The sequence below is a fragment of the Lethenteron reissneri genome, chromosome 39, assembly GCF_015708825.2.
Source record: "Lethenteron reissneri isolate LAM-NWPU_2019-01 chromosome 39, ASM1570882v1, whole genome shotgun sequence".
In the NCBI taxonomy this organism is placed as follows: domain Eukaryota; kingdom Metazoa; phylum Chordata; class Hyperoartia; order Petromyzontiformes; family Petromyzontidae; genus Lethenteron; species Lethenteron reissneri.
Window position 1 is genome coordinate 5034166 of NC_083817.1, and position 16383 is coordinate 5050548.

At 48.5% G+C, this 16383-nt stretch overlaps 1 protein-coding gene across 3 annotated transcripts in view; it reads right to left on the bottom strand.

Moving 5' to 3' along the window:
• Nucleotides 1-16152, bottom strand: part of LOC133351841 (erbin-like) — a 122056-nt gene extending 105904 nt beyond the window's left edge. For 2 of the 3 annotated variants that reach the window (XM_061567401.1, XM_061567399.1), the window contains exon 1: nt 15785-16152. The gene's annotated coding sequence lies outside the window, so the exon portion shown is untranslated. The remainder of the gene's footprint in view (nt 1-15784) is intronic. The other variant, XM_061567400.1, reaches the window with a different exon arrangement.
• Nucleotides 16153-16383: the final 231 nt, after the last annotated feature.

Below are 16383 nucleotides of genomic sequence, written 5' to 3' on the forward strand. Positions count from 1 at the left end.
ACAATCAGGATATTGTGATTTATTGTTTAAGCAATGACAATCGAGTTTATTTAACAGATCAACTGGGGTGTAACAGAAGTGCAGTGGTTTGTGCGCTGCGCTATGAACCCCGCGACCCGAGTTTTATTCCGAGCCATGGATAACATCGGTGGCACACGGTACTTGAACCAATCCTGGGTCCCGATGGTTGATGAAGGCCTCCGTCACACCCCGCCCCCAGGCCCAAGCCGTCGCCATCTCTCGCCGCCCTACAACGTGACGATCCGCCCAGCGCCGACAAATGAGCCGATATGCTGCTTTCTCATTGTCAATGCTGTTCGTCCGTACTTTCGTGGATGGCGAGGCTAGACACTGGAGCATTTAAGCAAGTGTAAGTCGGGCGGGTTGGTGCAACGTGATCCACCAGCGTGAAATAGGAGACCACAACAGGACAACGTAGGTCCTTTTTGACAATGCCGGACCACGCCGGTGAGTTATGGGAAGAGAGACGGGAAGAGGAACACGTGGAGTGGGCCTTGGGGGCATAGAACGTTGCTACAGAAGGGGTGGCGGGGGGGGAGGTGATGGCCGATGGTCGAGGGTAACGATGGAGTGGCAGGCAAGGCGCGGGAAGACGCCCGGCAGGACGTTTGCCGTGGCGACACAGCGCAATGAAGTGGAACAAATGCCAAGAGGAGCACAAAAAGGAAGGAACACACATGATAGCAGTCGGAACTCCTCCTCGCCCGTGACCACGAGACGATTCACGCAAAGCGCCCTGTAATCCGTAAAAAATTTAATCTCCGTCCTCCTGTCCAAGTTTTTCAACGTTAAACCCCACGGGGTCGTCATGTTTCATCATCGGTCGCGTCAAAAAAAAAACTTCCAACATCCGACAAACCGTGTGTGTCCCCCCCCCACACCCCCTATCCCACCCCACCCCGACAAAACCGTCCGGCAGCCTCGAGGAGACCGACTAAACCCGCCAAAACCCCAGGACCCTTGGCTGCATCGGAATCCCAGCTATGTTCAACTGTGGTTTTGGTTGAGCAGAGTCCACGAGGCATGCAGGGGAGAGCCAGGTCCAGTGTGAAAGTCCCCTACACCACCCCCCCCTCCCACGGGCCCGTTCCCACGACAACAACGCAGAGGCCGCCGCATTCCTGAATTGAGAGCAAGAGAGGAGAGACGGGACCGCACCGCCACCTTCGCTCTCTTCCCGAGACAACCGCCGGCGCGAGATGGGTGGGGGGGTAGAGCCGAGCCGAGCGCCGCCCGGAGCTGCGGAGGCTCGAGCGGCACAGGCGCGCCATTGTCTCCATCTCACACAATACGAATACGCGTGCGTGCGTGTGCGCGTGTGCGTGCGCGCTAGCGGGAGGAGAGCCGTAGTGACGCGGTTGGAGCAAAGTGCCGCGAAGCGAGCACGCGCGGTGCCCGGCGAGGAATTGTCGAGGCCAGCGCCACTTGCGCCACACATTGCCCCAACAGTCTAGAAAGGTTATTCGGTGGCGGTAGTGGTTTTGAACCCTGCGCTTACCAAAACCTGTGCACACCCCGCAACAACCTGTCAAGCGAGCGGCGCTCATCCATGCGGTAGCAACCAACGATCGATGCGGCGCAACAACCCTGCTTGGGCTTGAACCGGGAGTCCTTTTTGAGTCGGGAAGCAAAGCCACGCGGCGGTTCTCTCCTCACCTCCGGCAGCCGAGGATGCGCAGCCAAGATGGAGCTGCTGCTGCGGACAAGGCACGACTTGCATCAGACGGAGGGCAGACGCAGACGCTGCTTTCAACGAAACCGGTCGAACCAGAAATATCTGTTTTAATAACTGTTCGGTGGCAGGAGACGGGGGAAGGGTTTGAAGCAGAAGACGCATTGTCCCATTCGGTGACTGTTTTATTATTCCCGAGCTGCTCTCTGAGGAATCACCTGGTGACCGACCTGTCACTATCAATGAAGTGGCTCGTGTGTATGGCGCTGGGCCAGTAACCGCATTGTCCAATATTAACGGCCGGGAGAGGGCGGGGGGGCTATCGGTGTTAGTGCAAAGCAATGAAAAGCCACTGACGTAATGTGTATTTATACAATGCTATACAGTCTCATGTCACTGCAGACAGCGTGGAGACGTGGCGCAGTGGTCGGTGAACCGCACTATCCACAAAGTCACCGGACAAAGTTGTATTCTCGGCCAAAGGCTGACATCACTGACCAGTGAATTCTAAAATACAGCAAAGGATTGACAAGGGGCTATAATAGAAAAAAACACAATTGTGGCTGGAAGAATCAATGTTTTTTTTATGTTCGTGTATACGTTGTAATTAGTTTGTGTGGTCCGGTTCGGCCACTGAAAGGCACACAATGCACCACAGCGCAAAAACAAACAAAAAAACCTCATCGATTCTTAAAAAACAAATCTCACTGCCCAAAATTCACGTTGAACTTCTGTCGCACCGTACGTAGCCAACGGTGTTAATCGGAGGTGCACAGGGAAAGGCAACAAATTTAAACGCAAACTATCGTGACGATTCATGCAATCACGAAAAAGGAAGGTAGGAGAGAGGGTCGCTGGCGAATCATTACATGTCGAGTGGTCAGATTAGCATCGATGCGCATTTAAGGTAAAAACACACCTTGGACCTCAAGTAGACGGGGGAAGTAACATGGGGATCAAGTTCCGTGACCCTCACGGTGATTGCTAATTCTAAAGAAATCAACTAAGTGACCAGCGGACGACGGCACGGACGTAGAGAAGACATCGCGGACCACCACAGCACCGCTGTACATGTTGGCCGATACATTTTCTGAGAAGTGACCTCATCCCAACGTTGCGGTAAAACGGGGCCTTTAACAGACATTGGCACAGGGCGAACTGAGTCACGGGACTGCCTGCTGCACGGCATTCCGTCCGATTCTCACAGGGTGGCCCAACAAAGCCACCGCACTTTGTGGGATGATGAGCGAGCTCGTCGTTGATAAGGGGTAGGAAATCTCCTTTCCTTGGGCCAAATAGGACACTCAACAACCTTCAAGCGGGCCCACACATTAAAACACACACGGCAAATGATCCAATAATGCTAAAAATTAGGGTTCGCCTGCACCGCAGTAATGCCGGGCCTGCTTTCTTTCATCTCACTAACGCGTTGTTGGTGTCGGGTCCAATTTCAAAGGTAAGACACGGGGCTATGATGCTTGCATTCAAGGAGAAATATAATTGCGGCCCGTTTTTAAGTGGTTGGCCTCATGTGATCACAAGACCGTGTGAAACGAAGTCGTGGGTCATACCAGGCCTCTTGGCCTTAGGTTCCGAAACAGTTTTTAAATGAATGATGACCCAACTCTACAAATTTTCCAAACTCTGCAAATTTGCACAAACCTGAATGTGTGCAAATATGCAATAACAATGCCTTGTCTGCTTTTCTCCCTCTCGCTCTCTTTCAGTTTGACAGAAATTACATTTTAGCTCTGGATTTTTCACTTTGTCCACAGGATCCCACACAAACGTCAAGGGACAATCTACATGTTGTCTTTCAAAGACATGAGAGATTAAAGCTGCGATTGGACTTCTCTACCAAGACCAATAAAAAATAGACTGACCCAGTGCGGCGCAGTAGCGTGGCTCACATCACTTTGAACAGCACGCTAACCCACAGCAGTGCAAACTACTGCAGCACCGCTCGTCATTGTCATACAGATGAAGACAAAAGACAAAGAACACCAGTATAACCTTCATAACAGATTGTGAAGACAAGTGCTGTTAGCGAGCATCTACGAAGGCTGGCACGGCACAGGAGCCCGCCAGTGGAGACATCACCCTGCCGGGACCTGTTCAGATATCACTCGTCACCTATTTTAGACGTGGCCACGAATCAAACTCAGGGTCGTCGGGTTTATAACCCTGCGCGCAAACCTGTGCATTACCGCTCCACTCCACCTCCCAGATAAGAGGAATCACAAATAATAGGCTCGCAGATAAAGAGCTTCATTTGTACAGAGACGCTCTGATGGTCTGCTAAACTTTTTTAACGAGAGGCCGAGCAGCACACTTCGCTGCAGATGACAAACACACGCACAGCCGCACAGCCTGCAGGCAATGGCCTTGACCTTGGCCAAGTCCTAACCAAGCATGGCAGAAAATAAGTGCTGCCAGGTTTGAGATAGATTTGCCAGTCACCCACACTCACCTTAGATAAACAGCCCTGGGTTTTGTTATAACCCTCAATTTTACCATTTACTTGCCGGCACAGCACATTTTGTTTATCAGTCTCAATGGTCTCGCCCGATTCTGCCAGGTCCCCAAAGATTACATCGCCGCTGATAATGTGATATGCATGTTCTGCACCGTAGTGGACACGCCATTTGTTTAGCGTAAATCCACACAAGCTGGTCAATGCGGCTTTCAAAAGCATGTACAGTGAATCCTGGCGGTAGTGGGTGATCATAAACCGCATCAGCACTTCCCACGGGCGATGTGAATAACTGAAGCACAAGTGGCGATTACAAGACAACACGCACTCTTACTGTGGCAAACTTCACACAAAGGACAACATCGTCAACAGTCGCCCCCCTTATATTCACAACCCGGTGTGGAATGGCAAAAGGTCATTTCCGCGTCCGATGATGTTCTTGACTGCCAATAAAAACTCGATCTAGCAGAATCAGAATCTTTATTTATCCTGGAGGAATTCGCCGAGCTAGGAAACTGGTTTTCACATTTGTCCAACAGGGGTGGGTCAACGAGTCCATGTTGGTATTTATATTCGACAGAAGTGAATCATCATCAGCCACAGGAGCACATGATCAATCCACCACTGGATTTGGATCTGACCAAGCCGTTACCACATCTGGCAGTCCTGAAATGTAACAATCCATCTAGCACAGGGGTCGGGCAAACCAAAATAACAAGAAGAGCCATTTTTTTTCTAATTCGGTGAGAAATTCAATATTTCAAGACCCGCAATTCACGTGAATACTAGACGGTGGGTCCTTAATAAATAACGTCTAGCACCTGCGTTTGAGCTGCTGGAGGTGTTCTCTCTTCTTGCTACCACTCCATAATTCGTCTTCACCACCCGGCTATTATCGCTTCTGATGACGTGTCCCACCCAAGCCCATGGGTATTAAATCAATACGATATGCCTAACTTACATTGATCATGACATTCAACAATTGAGGTTATTTTATTTAACACCGTATGTAGCGATGATCGTGACTGACTTAAGTATACAGTATGCTTATTATCAGATTTTAAAAATATATATATTTAAATTTGGCCACAATTTTTTTGTATCCAGAAGTCGTGAAGTTTTACTCACAGGGCAGGGAGATAGTCTGAAGTTCTACACTGCTTTCAGTCTTGTGCTAAGCAAAAACCCTACGTACAATCTCCATCAACTGTGAACCAAGTAATTTGCGTCTCACAGAATGAGAAATTACCACCCGGGTTCATGGACACATTTACCGACCTCCAACACAGCCTATAAGAGGCTCCTGGGCCAAGTGCTGTTATACCTATTAAGAATTGATAGGCGCTTAATACACATACACGTAACCACACACACACTCGCTGTAATACCATCCCCGATCAACTACACGTCTATTTATAAGTGTTCAGAACTTCATTTCCCTGCGTTAAGTCATTTGGCTGCAGTCCTATCAACAAAACACGTGTTCCCGTATCCACGGACGGACATCAGCTTAGACTACCCCCCATCGCTTTGACTTAAGCGTCTTGAGCAGATCAGAATGAGAATATGTATTTATCAAAATTGATTGGGTTCTTTTGGTAAAGTCACGTAGAAAGAGAAATATAATGCAATACATTATATTTCTAAGTTTACTAGGTTTTGTTTTCTCTTTCATTTGTACCTGATGATGATTGCTTGTGTTGCAATCGAAACGTCGTATAATATTAATTAATTTCTTATTTTCTCTTTCTACGCGACTTTACCGAAATAACCAAAGAGTATATATTTATCCTGGAGGAATCCGATGATCTATGAAGCTCTTTTTCACAGATGTCCACTGCGGAACTGCTGGGTCATTTCATTTATTGCTGCCAACACCGACAGTAACCAAAGGCGTGCATCATCACCAACATCATCAGCCACGATCAAGGCTAAGATTACGTGAAGCAACACCCTAAAAAAGAACACGCTAAAAGGAGCATCAGAAAAGGTGACACACGCACCCACCAAAGTTATTCACAGTGTCAGAATATTTTACGAAAATCGGGTTCGGACGAAGCCACGTCTGTTTAACAAAGTTAAAGAATCAAGTGTCTAAGAATCAAAGATACTTGCTTGAGACGTGCAAATGTACAGATCTGCTCACACAGCAGAGTTTCCATTTGTGAAAACGTTTCCCTACTTCTCTGGGGGACCCAGCACAGCCAAGTCCAGGGTTTTTTTCCCCTCTCTCTCTCCAAACAAAAGGTCAGGGGAAAGAATTTATGGCGAAACCTTCGGGCTAGCGTGGGTGTTTTGCCACGGTGCTTTCTAAAGCGAAATTCAGTCAATGATTTTAACATTATACGATTTTACATTATACGGTTTTTATGTTATACGATTTTCCCTTCTAAGGTTTTTTTCATTATACGATTTTACACTACAAACTATACACTATACGATTTTTACGTTTTTACATAAGATTTTACATTATACGATTTAACATTATACGTACAGTAAATGTGATTTGAAATTGTTCGAGTTCAAGGTTATTGGCACAAAGCTTGTCACAATAGCCGTGCTTTGATTGTCATCAAGTACAAAGTGAACTGCAGTTTGAGGATGTATTTGTCAGACTTTCTTCAAAATCCTTAACAGACTCTTACCCCTTCCAACCTCTCAACTCTCATCTCACTCTACAACTCCCCCCCACACACACCCTCTCTAACTCTATCGACCAAGGGCTTGCTGTGAAAGCCCCAAGCCAACCTTCGCCCAGTGGGAGGTCACTCACTCTCCCCTGCTGCTCCTACTGTCTGGAAGCTCCTTTTCCCCAGCCATCCACGCTGTTCAAATCCAGGGCACCTCTTTTTTTCATCTGGCTATGTTTTTTACCGGCTCACTCTCTCTGAATTAATTATGCCCACTGGCTCCGAACAGCGTCTTTCATCAGGTCGCAGTCGCATTCAGGCGCTACAAAAATCCACGTCGTATTCGACTGTATTTACTGCCGGGGTATTAACTACTATTTTTTTTTAGGCATCGAATGGTGTATAATAAATTTGATGTAAAACATATACCCAATACGTGCATCCAATAATGCGTCTAATAATAATACTGGGACGAATGAATTAGGACTTATATAACAAATCAGTGCAATCACTCAATACGGTTGTCACATTTCGGCAGAGTGCTAAACAACTACACCACCGCATCGCCCCCCCCCCCTCCCCCCATCGCCCCCCCCTCCCCCCATCGCCCACCCCTCCCTCCGTCGCCCCCTCCCCCGCCGCCCCCCCCTCCCCCCGCCGCCCCCCCCCTCCACCCGCCCCCCCTCCCCGTCGCCCCCCCCTCCTCCCACCGTCGCCCCCCCTCCACCCCGTCGACCCCCCGGCCCCCCTCCCTCCGTCGGCCCCCCCTCCTCCCTCCGTCGCCCCCCTCCCTCCGCCTCCCTCCCTCCGCCCCCCCTCCCTCCGTCGCCCCCCCCCTCCCCCCCTCCCCCCCCCTCCCTCCCTCCGTCGCCCCCCCCTCCCCCCCTCCCCCCCCTCCCTCGAACTCCCCCCTCCCTCGAACCCCCCCTCCCCCCGTCGCCCCCCCTTCCCTCGAACCCCCCCTCCCCCCGTCGCCCCCCCTTCCCTCGAACCCCCCCTCCCCCCGTCGCCCCTCCCTCCGTCGCCCCCCCCCCCCTCTCATTACAGCAGTCGGGGAGATCCAAATCAATGTCTGTGGATCACAGAATAAATATCATTACAGCCGGGACGATGCGTCGACTCATCTCCACTTCTAATTCACATCTTCTTTGTCCGCCCGCCCCCCTCCCCCCTTATTAAAGTCGAGTGACTAAACGAGAATTGTCGAGGAGGAAAACTCTCGCCCAACTCACGTGGTCGGAGGAGAGTTCAAAATCGGCAACTCCTGAGCTCTGATGATTGATGGAACGCGGTCTCCCGTCTCAGGACGCGACTGTGCTGGTGGTGATGAGCAGGGATACTTATCTTGCGTTTTTGTTGTTGTTTTTTTAAAATCCAGGCACGTCGGAGAAGGGGGGTGGGGGAACAAACCCGAACTGGTATCATGCCGGCGCCAGTACGTTCTTGTACAGTGGCGTGTAGAATGTACCTGTTACGTAACCCGCCCTCCCCCCTCTACCAAACCCTCCTAGGTTGCCATTCCATCATTCATCGGCACTTATTGGCGAACAGCACTTGCCCCAACAGAATAGGAAGACTACACGGGGGAGCTTTGTCTTTGCCGCGCTACGAACCCGGCCGCCCGAGTTCCGATTCCCGCTCACGGCCAACACCAGCGACGGATATCTGAACCGGTCCTGGGCCTCCCCTAGGTCGACTCGACCTCAAGTGACAATCTGGTGTGGCGTGTAAAAAACACCGCCACTGGGGAGACAGCGACGGGGCGGGAGGGTGTATCGAGCGTGGTGCTGGCACACCCAGACTCGCCTAACAGCACTTGCCCCAAAAAGGTCGTCAAGGCTATACGGGGGATCTTTGTTGTGTCACGGACCCAATGGCAACGTCCCTCATCCCTCCTCCTCCATGCACCGTCCTCCCTCTCTCCAAGAAGTGACAGCACGCATCTGCCACTTCACAGAAAAATGCCGCGACCGAGTGCTTAAGAGCGGTGGTGGTTGTTGGGGGAGGGAGTGAGAAAAACAATCATTGTGCTCACCAGCTCGGTAGATAAATTAAAACTACAGTGCACGCTCGGTAGTAATGCGAAACGCTGTGTTCATTTGCATCGTTGAGTTGTCCCGGGTAGCTGACGGCAGAGCATCTCAACCCCCCAAGGAGCAATTCCCGCACGTTCCAAGGGCTCAAGTACAAAATCCTGCAAGACCGGATTTTAATGACTGCCAATAGCTGTACTCGCCACAACAACAACAACAAAAACGAGCTGCAATTGCTATATTTAATAAACAGGGACGAACCCATTGAGAGGAGACGACTTGTATTTTTTTGTTCAAGGAACAAAAAAATTCGAGGAACAAAAAATATATAACCTTCGTGGAGTACACATACCTGTCAACCCCGTATTAGTGCCTATTCCATATTACCAACCAATTCAGACCGTATTGGTCCCACAGTGCCTGTATAAACCTCAACGTTAATCTTACAAAGTCCCATCACAAGTGAGAAACACAAAGAAACAGACAATACATGATTTTGAAACGGATGTACGCCGTATGGACCTGAAAACTCAATTTCCCTGTACAAGAAAAAGGGTAAACCGTGTGGGTTGACGGGTACGAGTACACAGCGTGAAGCAATTAAGGCTTTAGACGCCAGATAATTAAAAGGTGGATTTATAAACATCGTAACAGAGAGCCACATTAGCAGCACAAGTTTCCGAAGTTCCATAAGTCACAAACATCGCAAACAGCAGAGGAAACCCAATATCAATGAGCGAATCAAAAAAGATTGAATAGAAGTATCCGAAATGTGAACAACGATAATGCAAAAGTCTAACACGAAATTGAAATAGACATGGAGTTCGGTTCAAAATTGTTAAAAAGCGCAGTGGCATGTTTAGACTGAGACAGCCGTGCAGACAAATCCATTGTTGAACTACACTTCTATGTTTCCCACACCCATGTTCATCCACTGCGCCAACGCTCACCTGACCAGCATAGAAGGGGGGGGGGTGATAGACGGTCAAAATAACCCCCACACAGCCTAGGAGAGGGCACTCATCCAAATTGATGATAAAATGAATATACATGTGAAAAGCAAATTATCTGCAGTCGAGTTACTTAAGCATTTACTGTCCATATTTAATTAGTATTGTTATTAACATCATTATATCTGCGTGTGTACACCTCCTCGCCGAGTCTCAAAACTCTTTTTCTGGAGATTCCTGCCAAGCTTTTGTTTTCCTGGAGGGGTGATTTTGGGGTGATGCGTCATGCCAATTAAGTAATTTGCACATCATTTCCAGCACGAGGATGTTTCGGCTAATGCCAGTTGCGTTGCAATGTGTTTTTACGTAGTTTTGTTTTACCTATAAAATGAAACCAGGAACCTGGAATACAGAGAGCACAAACTCCAGAGCAAAAGGTGCACCCGAGTCGGGGAATCAAACCCACGTTTCTTGCTGCGAGGAGGAAACCAGAGAACACGACGCCCATTATGAAAGCGTGACGTTTCTTGTGGTTGCGTGGAACCGGCTTGGAATAAAATATAATCCAACGTAACACAACCTTCTGATGTTCCACGTCACAAAATATGGGGTGGGTGGGGGCGATGAGTGACTCCTCGTCACGGGAGGCCTCGCGGTGGCAAGACGAAATAAAAACGCACAAGTGCATTTGGATTGCGGAAAAGATGAGCCCATAAGATGGGTCTTCACAGGAGGACAGCGACATCTCAACTTACGCGTCCTGGCGCCTACTTAAGTCCCGTCCTGACGGTGGGAGTAAATCGTAGGCGATGATAAGACGCGTCGTGAGTATGATGTTGCAGTCAGGGGTAGTCGTGGGCTTAGGAATCGAGATTGCTAACATACTAATCAACACGTCATTCCCGCCTCCGCTGTAATCGACGCCTCTCACCGTGGTCAAAAAACGTGATTGACAGAGTACCGTCTTGCCAACTCATTTCGCGAGAAGGGGTCAAGTACCAAGGTCTTCATTTCTCTATTTTTCGGGTCGCCGCTTGACTAGTGGTAAGACTCGATGTGGTGTGTGCTGGGTGTGAACATATCTTCCGGAACGCTGGTAGACTGGGGTAGGCACGTGAATATCAGCCATAGCGAGATGGATACTTGATGTTGTGTGCCGGGTCAAACATGTTTATTCCGGGTCCCTAAGCCAACCAGACGCTCCCGAAATTAATCAAGTGAGTGTGTGTACGTGGGACTGAGTGTTCTGTACGAGCTTAATTGAAAGATAACCGTGGTGGCATGGATTTTTCTCTGAGGCCTCTCTGGTGATTCCCTCCACAATTATAAACATGCGTTCCCAGGGATTTGGCTCCTATACATTTCCACACGATAAGCCACTTCGTTGAGCTATAATTTGTAGGCCAAGTCGCTTCTGAAAAAGAGCTACACAGTACAGCTCAGTGGAGCTTACCTGATAACATAAAAAACACAATTGTTTCATAACATCTCGCCGATATTGCAAGATGCTGCCCAACAAAACGACGTGATGAACATTCCATCTCACGTGAGTGTGAGCGGGTGGGGGGGATTTCCACCAGAAGTATATGGCACCGAATACTGACCGCATTTTAACTGAGAAGTTTCCAGTTTTAGCCAACTCCTGTCAAAGTGACTCCGAGACAAATAACTTTGTATGGACCACTCCTGAAGGAAGTTACTGCGGTTCGTGTTCTGCTGTACGGCAGTGTAAAGAGTGACTAAGGACGATAAGTCATTTCACGTCTGTGCAGTACACGTTGCCAATTTCGTATTGTACATTACACACAGGGTCTCATAACCATCTGGCCTACCTCACCACACTTACAGAGAACACATCTGTGTGTAAAGCACAAAAAACGTGTATTCGAGTTATACTGTACTACGCCGTGTGTTGTCTATATACACATTACACACTGCACACACAACACATACACAATAATGATTGTGTGTTTTTGACAGAGCTGCCCTCCTTTAGGGCCGGGCGTTCTAGAGTGCTTTAACATCACATCTTATATGAATACATTTGAAGGGGCACCCCCAGTGGCAGCTGACCCGGTGGGCACTTGGCTGGCACATGGGCATTAGTCTGCCAGTAAGGGGGCGATTAATGACTGCGATATGCAATCCAAATGGCTACGTATAATCCAACAATACACAATGCATACACACTACATTATCTATACTCATACGTATGTATCACATACATATACACCCCATACAAAACACATACACTATATACACAAAACACAATGTGTACAACACACAATACATACTACACAACACAGCTGTACGTAACAAATACGAACAAATCTTGAACTGGGAGCAGAATGGGCAAAAGTGAATGGGAAATAGCTGGTGCCAGCTATGGCACAAGGATATCAGATCTCTCTTACTTAACAGCAACCTTTGATATCAGGGGGGAAACGTTAATGGTAAATTAACGAGTGGGGGGGGGGGTGTTAATCAAGAGTTTATGGGCGGCAAGGTGCAGCAGTGGTGGCACTAGTGCCTCACACCAAGAAGGGTACGGGTTCGATTACAGACTCAGGTGTCTGCGTGGGGTTCGTACGTTCTCTCCCTTTTCTGGAAGGGGTTTTTTTTTACCCCATCGAGTTCTCTGGTTTGCTCCCAAAGCTAAAATTACACACAATGCAACCGGTATTGGCCAAACAGCCCAAAGCTGAAATGCCATCCGTCCAACCACACCACCGCAGGTCACAGCACTTCTCTTTTTTAAATCCTTTATATTAAGTTCGCTTGCTTGCTTGCTTGCGTGCTTGCTTGCTTACGACCGTGCAAATCTTTCGGTCGTTTTTTAACCCACTTCCCGTGATCCAATCGAGCTGACATTTTGCACACAGACTCGTTGTGCGTGACAATTTATTTTCGTGAAATTTTTTTTCCCAAAATTTTACACTTTTTAGGAAAAAATAATTCTATTTAATTACCAATTGCTTAATGGTGGCAGGCAATCATCTGACCCATAGGTGGCAGCCATCTCAAGCCAGAGGACGAGATGACTCTAGCCGCCACGCATATAAATGATTTATAGTGAAAAACTTTGTTTTTACGGGTTATTTTTTTACCTCTTCCGTCCGCACTGCCCCATCTCAGAAATGCCTCTACCGTCGTCTTAACAACAATAACACAACTCGATTTAAGAAGAAAAAAAAAAACACCGCGTCGTGCTCTTTTTCGACGACAACTGTTTGCTGCATGGCCGTTTGACGTTTTTGGGACCTTTGGAGCCGATGAAATGAATGAAACAACGCAACACGCAAGACGGAATAGGTGATACGTCAATGTTGGTGCGCAGGAAGGATGTGTTTGTTGGTCTTTCCAACTCCAAACTTCCAAAAATAGCCAACCCATCATCATCACTGGGGGGAGAGGGATAAATTAATTAAATAAATGCATGCATACAGTAATCTCCGTGCCACGCGGGAGGCTAATGAAGATGATGCACATATGATGTCTCTTGGCAACAACACCGCGGGCAGGCAATAACAATTCTACTCGTAATACAGTACCGGTGATTCGTGAATAACACCATGACTGTGGTTAAGTTTAGGAGCGAATTAAAGTACAACATCGCGCCCCACAGTTGACACGGAGTGATCTTGACAATAACAACCGATGGCCGAGTGGCATTTGCATGACAAGCCTGACTGCCGATGCGACCCTGATTGTCGAAACCGTCCCATGGGTCTCTGCTTGCTTCAAACCAAATGTTGCTGGATAAAACGTGTCCGAAAAACATACGCGTACTTACGTGTGAGACGAAGGGCATATTTCTGCTCATATTCTTTTACACAAACATGCTTTCTCTGTCATCAGACTCATCAGGTGTGATCAACAGACTGCTGGATGAAAGCCTCAGCAATGAATCACTCGTTCTCTTTAACAGGGAAACAAGGGATAAAATATGTGGGGTTTATACACATCCGTACTATTAAAACTAAACTCCATGCATCTAATAGCATCCCTGGACCGAGAGCCTTTGATATTTTAATAATCCTGTTATTCCCAGTCGCCACGGATTAATGGTTTAGCTGGGACGAGGGCAACTGCCCCTCCAGGCAAGACACATACAGGAGTGTAGGTTCGTGTGGCCACAAGCCCCCACCCGCCTTTGTCTCCCCTAGTGTTCCTGCTAAGCACACCGCAGCAATCAAGGCAACGTATGAGACGGACGTTGCTTTTTTAGGCTGGGTTGACCTAGAGGTGAGGACCGAAGCTGGTTACAGAACCACAAGACGTCAACTTCCGCACCTACAATTAGTACGGTTGGCTACGTACGGTGCGAAAGAAGTTCTACATACATATACAGAACACGACTGCCAAGCGTGTATTCGGTATCTATTAACCTGCGAGTCGAACACGGAGTTTGGAACTGTGATTCATTGGGCGAACCATGCCACTTTCTCCAGAAATGCAGGCAGGCAAGCGGGCACAAACCATGGAGAGCCATGCAAGCACATAGGCAGGTTGACTGGCACAGATATAGAGACACGGGTAGATAGACAAGCGGATAAGCAAAGAAACGTGCAGACAGTTCGAGAGATAATGGTCACAAACGAAACACGATTTGTGGCAACGCGACTCTGGACCAGAGGGTGCATGACGCAGAGGTCGCAACCGGGTACCCGATACCCGTACCCGGCCGGGTACCCATTTGCGACCCTGGTGCGGCCGGGTACGGGTAAGGAATCAAAACCCGTTTGCGACCTCTGGCATGAAGCCACCACGTTATGCTCTTGACCACAAAAGAACGAGCTTAAAATCCCACACCCCTCTAACCTCGCGGAAGGCACACGCCCTGTACCTGCTCTTAGCCAGGTCAGTTGTGTATACCCGCAAACATTGATATTTGGCTTTGTTGCGCAGTCACAGCAATGTCGATACTGTGTACATATTAACCAGACCTGTGGTTGGAATCGAACCGTGCGAATCCCTCCCTCATTGGGCTGTTGATTATATCACGTTGCCCTCAATGGCATTTCGCATTCACGTCGCTGGAAATTACATGCTGTCATCAGCCGTATTGTAAGCTCGGATGTAATTGGGTTGCCGTAATTATATTGTATGACTGAGCTCAGATGGCCACCCACGTGTGAATTCATTCAACCGTTCGTTCTGGATTTCATTCATCTATCCACCCAGCCACAGAGAGATGTCCCATTAATCCAATCATTAATTCAGACATTCACGAGTTCATCCACCACGCGGAATCCCAACCGCTGAAGTATAATTACCGTACAGGGATTACGGCGGTAGATGTTGTACATAATTAGAAGTAAAGCAATGTGTGCGCAACTACGTAATGTTTATTTGAATGAGACAAGATCGGGGTGTAATGCATTGCAGGGAATGTAAAACACACCCATTTATATTGTCCAAACGATTGTAAAACTTGGGTGAAAAACAGGGACTTGGCTCTTAAAATGTAAAAATAGCCTTCCTACAATTCACATTGTCCCAAGGTTTTGTCTTGTTAAGTTGTGGCCCAGGCACTTTAAGCTTCCTAATAATTACCCCCAATACACAGACGCTACAGTGGGTGTCCGATGCAAATTCTACCGATGGCCCGAAGGAGCTTTAAAGATGATAAGTTGGCACACACGTAGACTAATCTACGCCGATAACCTGCAGCATACAAGATAAAACCTCCAACATTTCAAAATTTTGACCCACTCAACACCCATCAATTTCAAACCGCGGAGGTTAATCAGTTTCATTCATGGACGTGCAACAATGTGATAGGTTAAGTCACGTACAGAAACACACGAACACATTGTAAACAGAATCATCATCAGCAAGTGAACCGAGTAATTCGCCATCCCAGTGGGTAGTGTGAGACGCTGTAGTAAAACACATCGGATTGCAGCAACAGGGCAACACTTCCACTCACATCGCAAAGAGCGAATCTCCTCAACTCGACAGGACAATTGCGATTCCGACAAAGCCACGAAAACACCACGAACCTGGGATTCTTGTCGGAAGATGCTGCCGATGCTGCCGATGGGTTGGCGACTAGAATAAGCCAGCGACGTTGCCCTCCAAGTGGCGATCGAAGGCAGAAGAACCCATGGTGGGGGTTTTTTTTTTTAAGTTTTTGTCAAGTTGACTTGCGAAAATCTTATTGTTTCTTATTTGGTTGCCGCTGTTGATGCAACGCCCGTGTGCCCGATCGCGGCTGGTACGTCCGTGAGCCGTGAATGCCGCCCTGCTCGCCGTACCCACCGCTGCTGTGGTTTCGGAGCCGTAAAAAGAGAATCGTTTACGATTGTTAAAGATTCTTTTTTGGTGGAGACGGCTCCCCACGCACGACGACCGCCCACCTCGTTCGCTCGCTTCACGGCACTGAGCGAGCCCAACATGGGAGTGGGGGGGGCCTGAGGCGCGGAGTGGGCGGAGTCAACTGAATATGGGCGGAGTCAACTAGCAAAGTGGGCGGGGCCTCCGTCAGTATGGGCGTGGCTTAGGTGGTAATGGTGCAGCCTAGATTTGTATAAATATGGGCGGAGTCAACTAGCAAAGTGGGCGGGGCTCCGTCAGTATGGGCGGGGCTTAGGTGGTAATG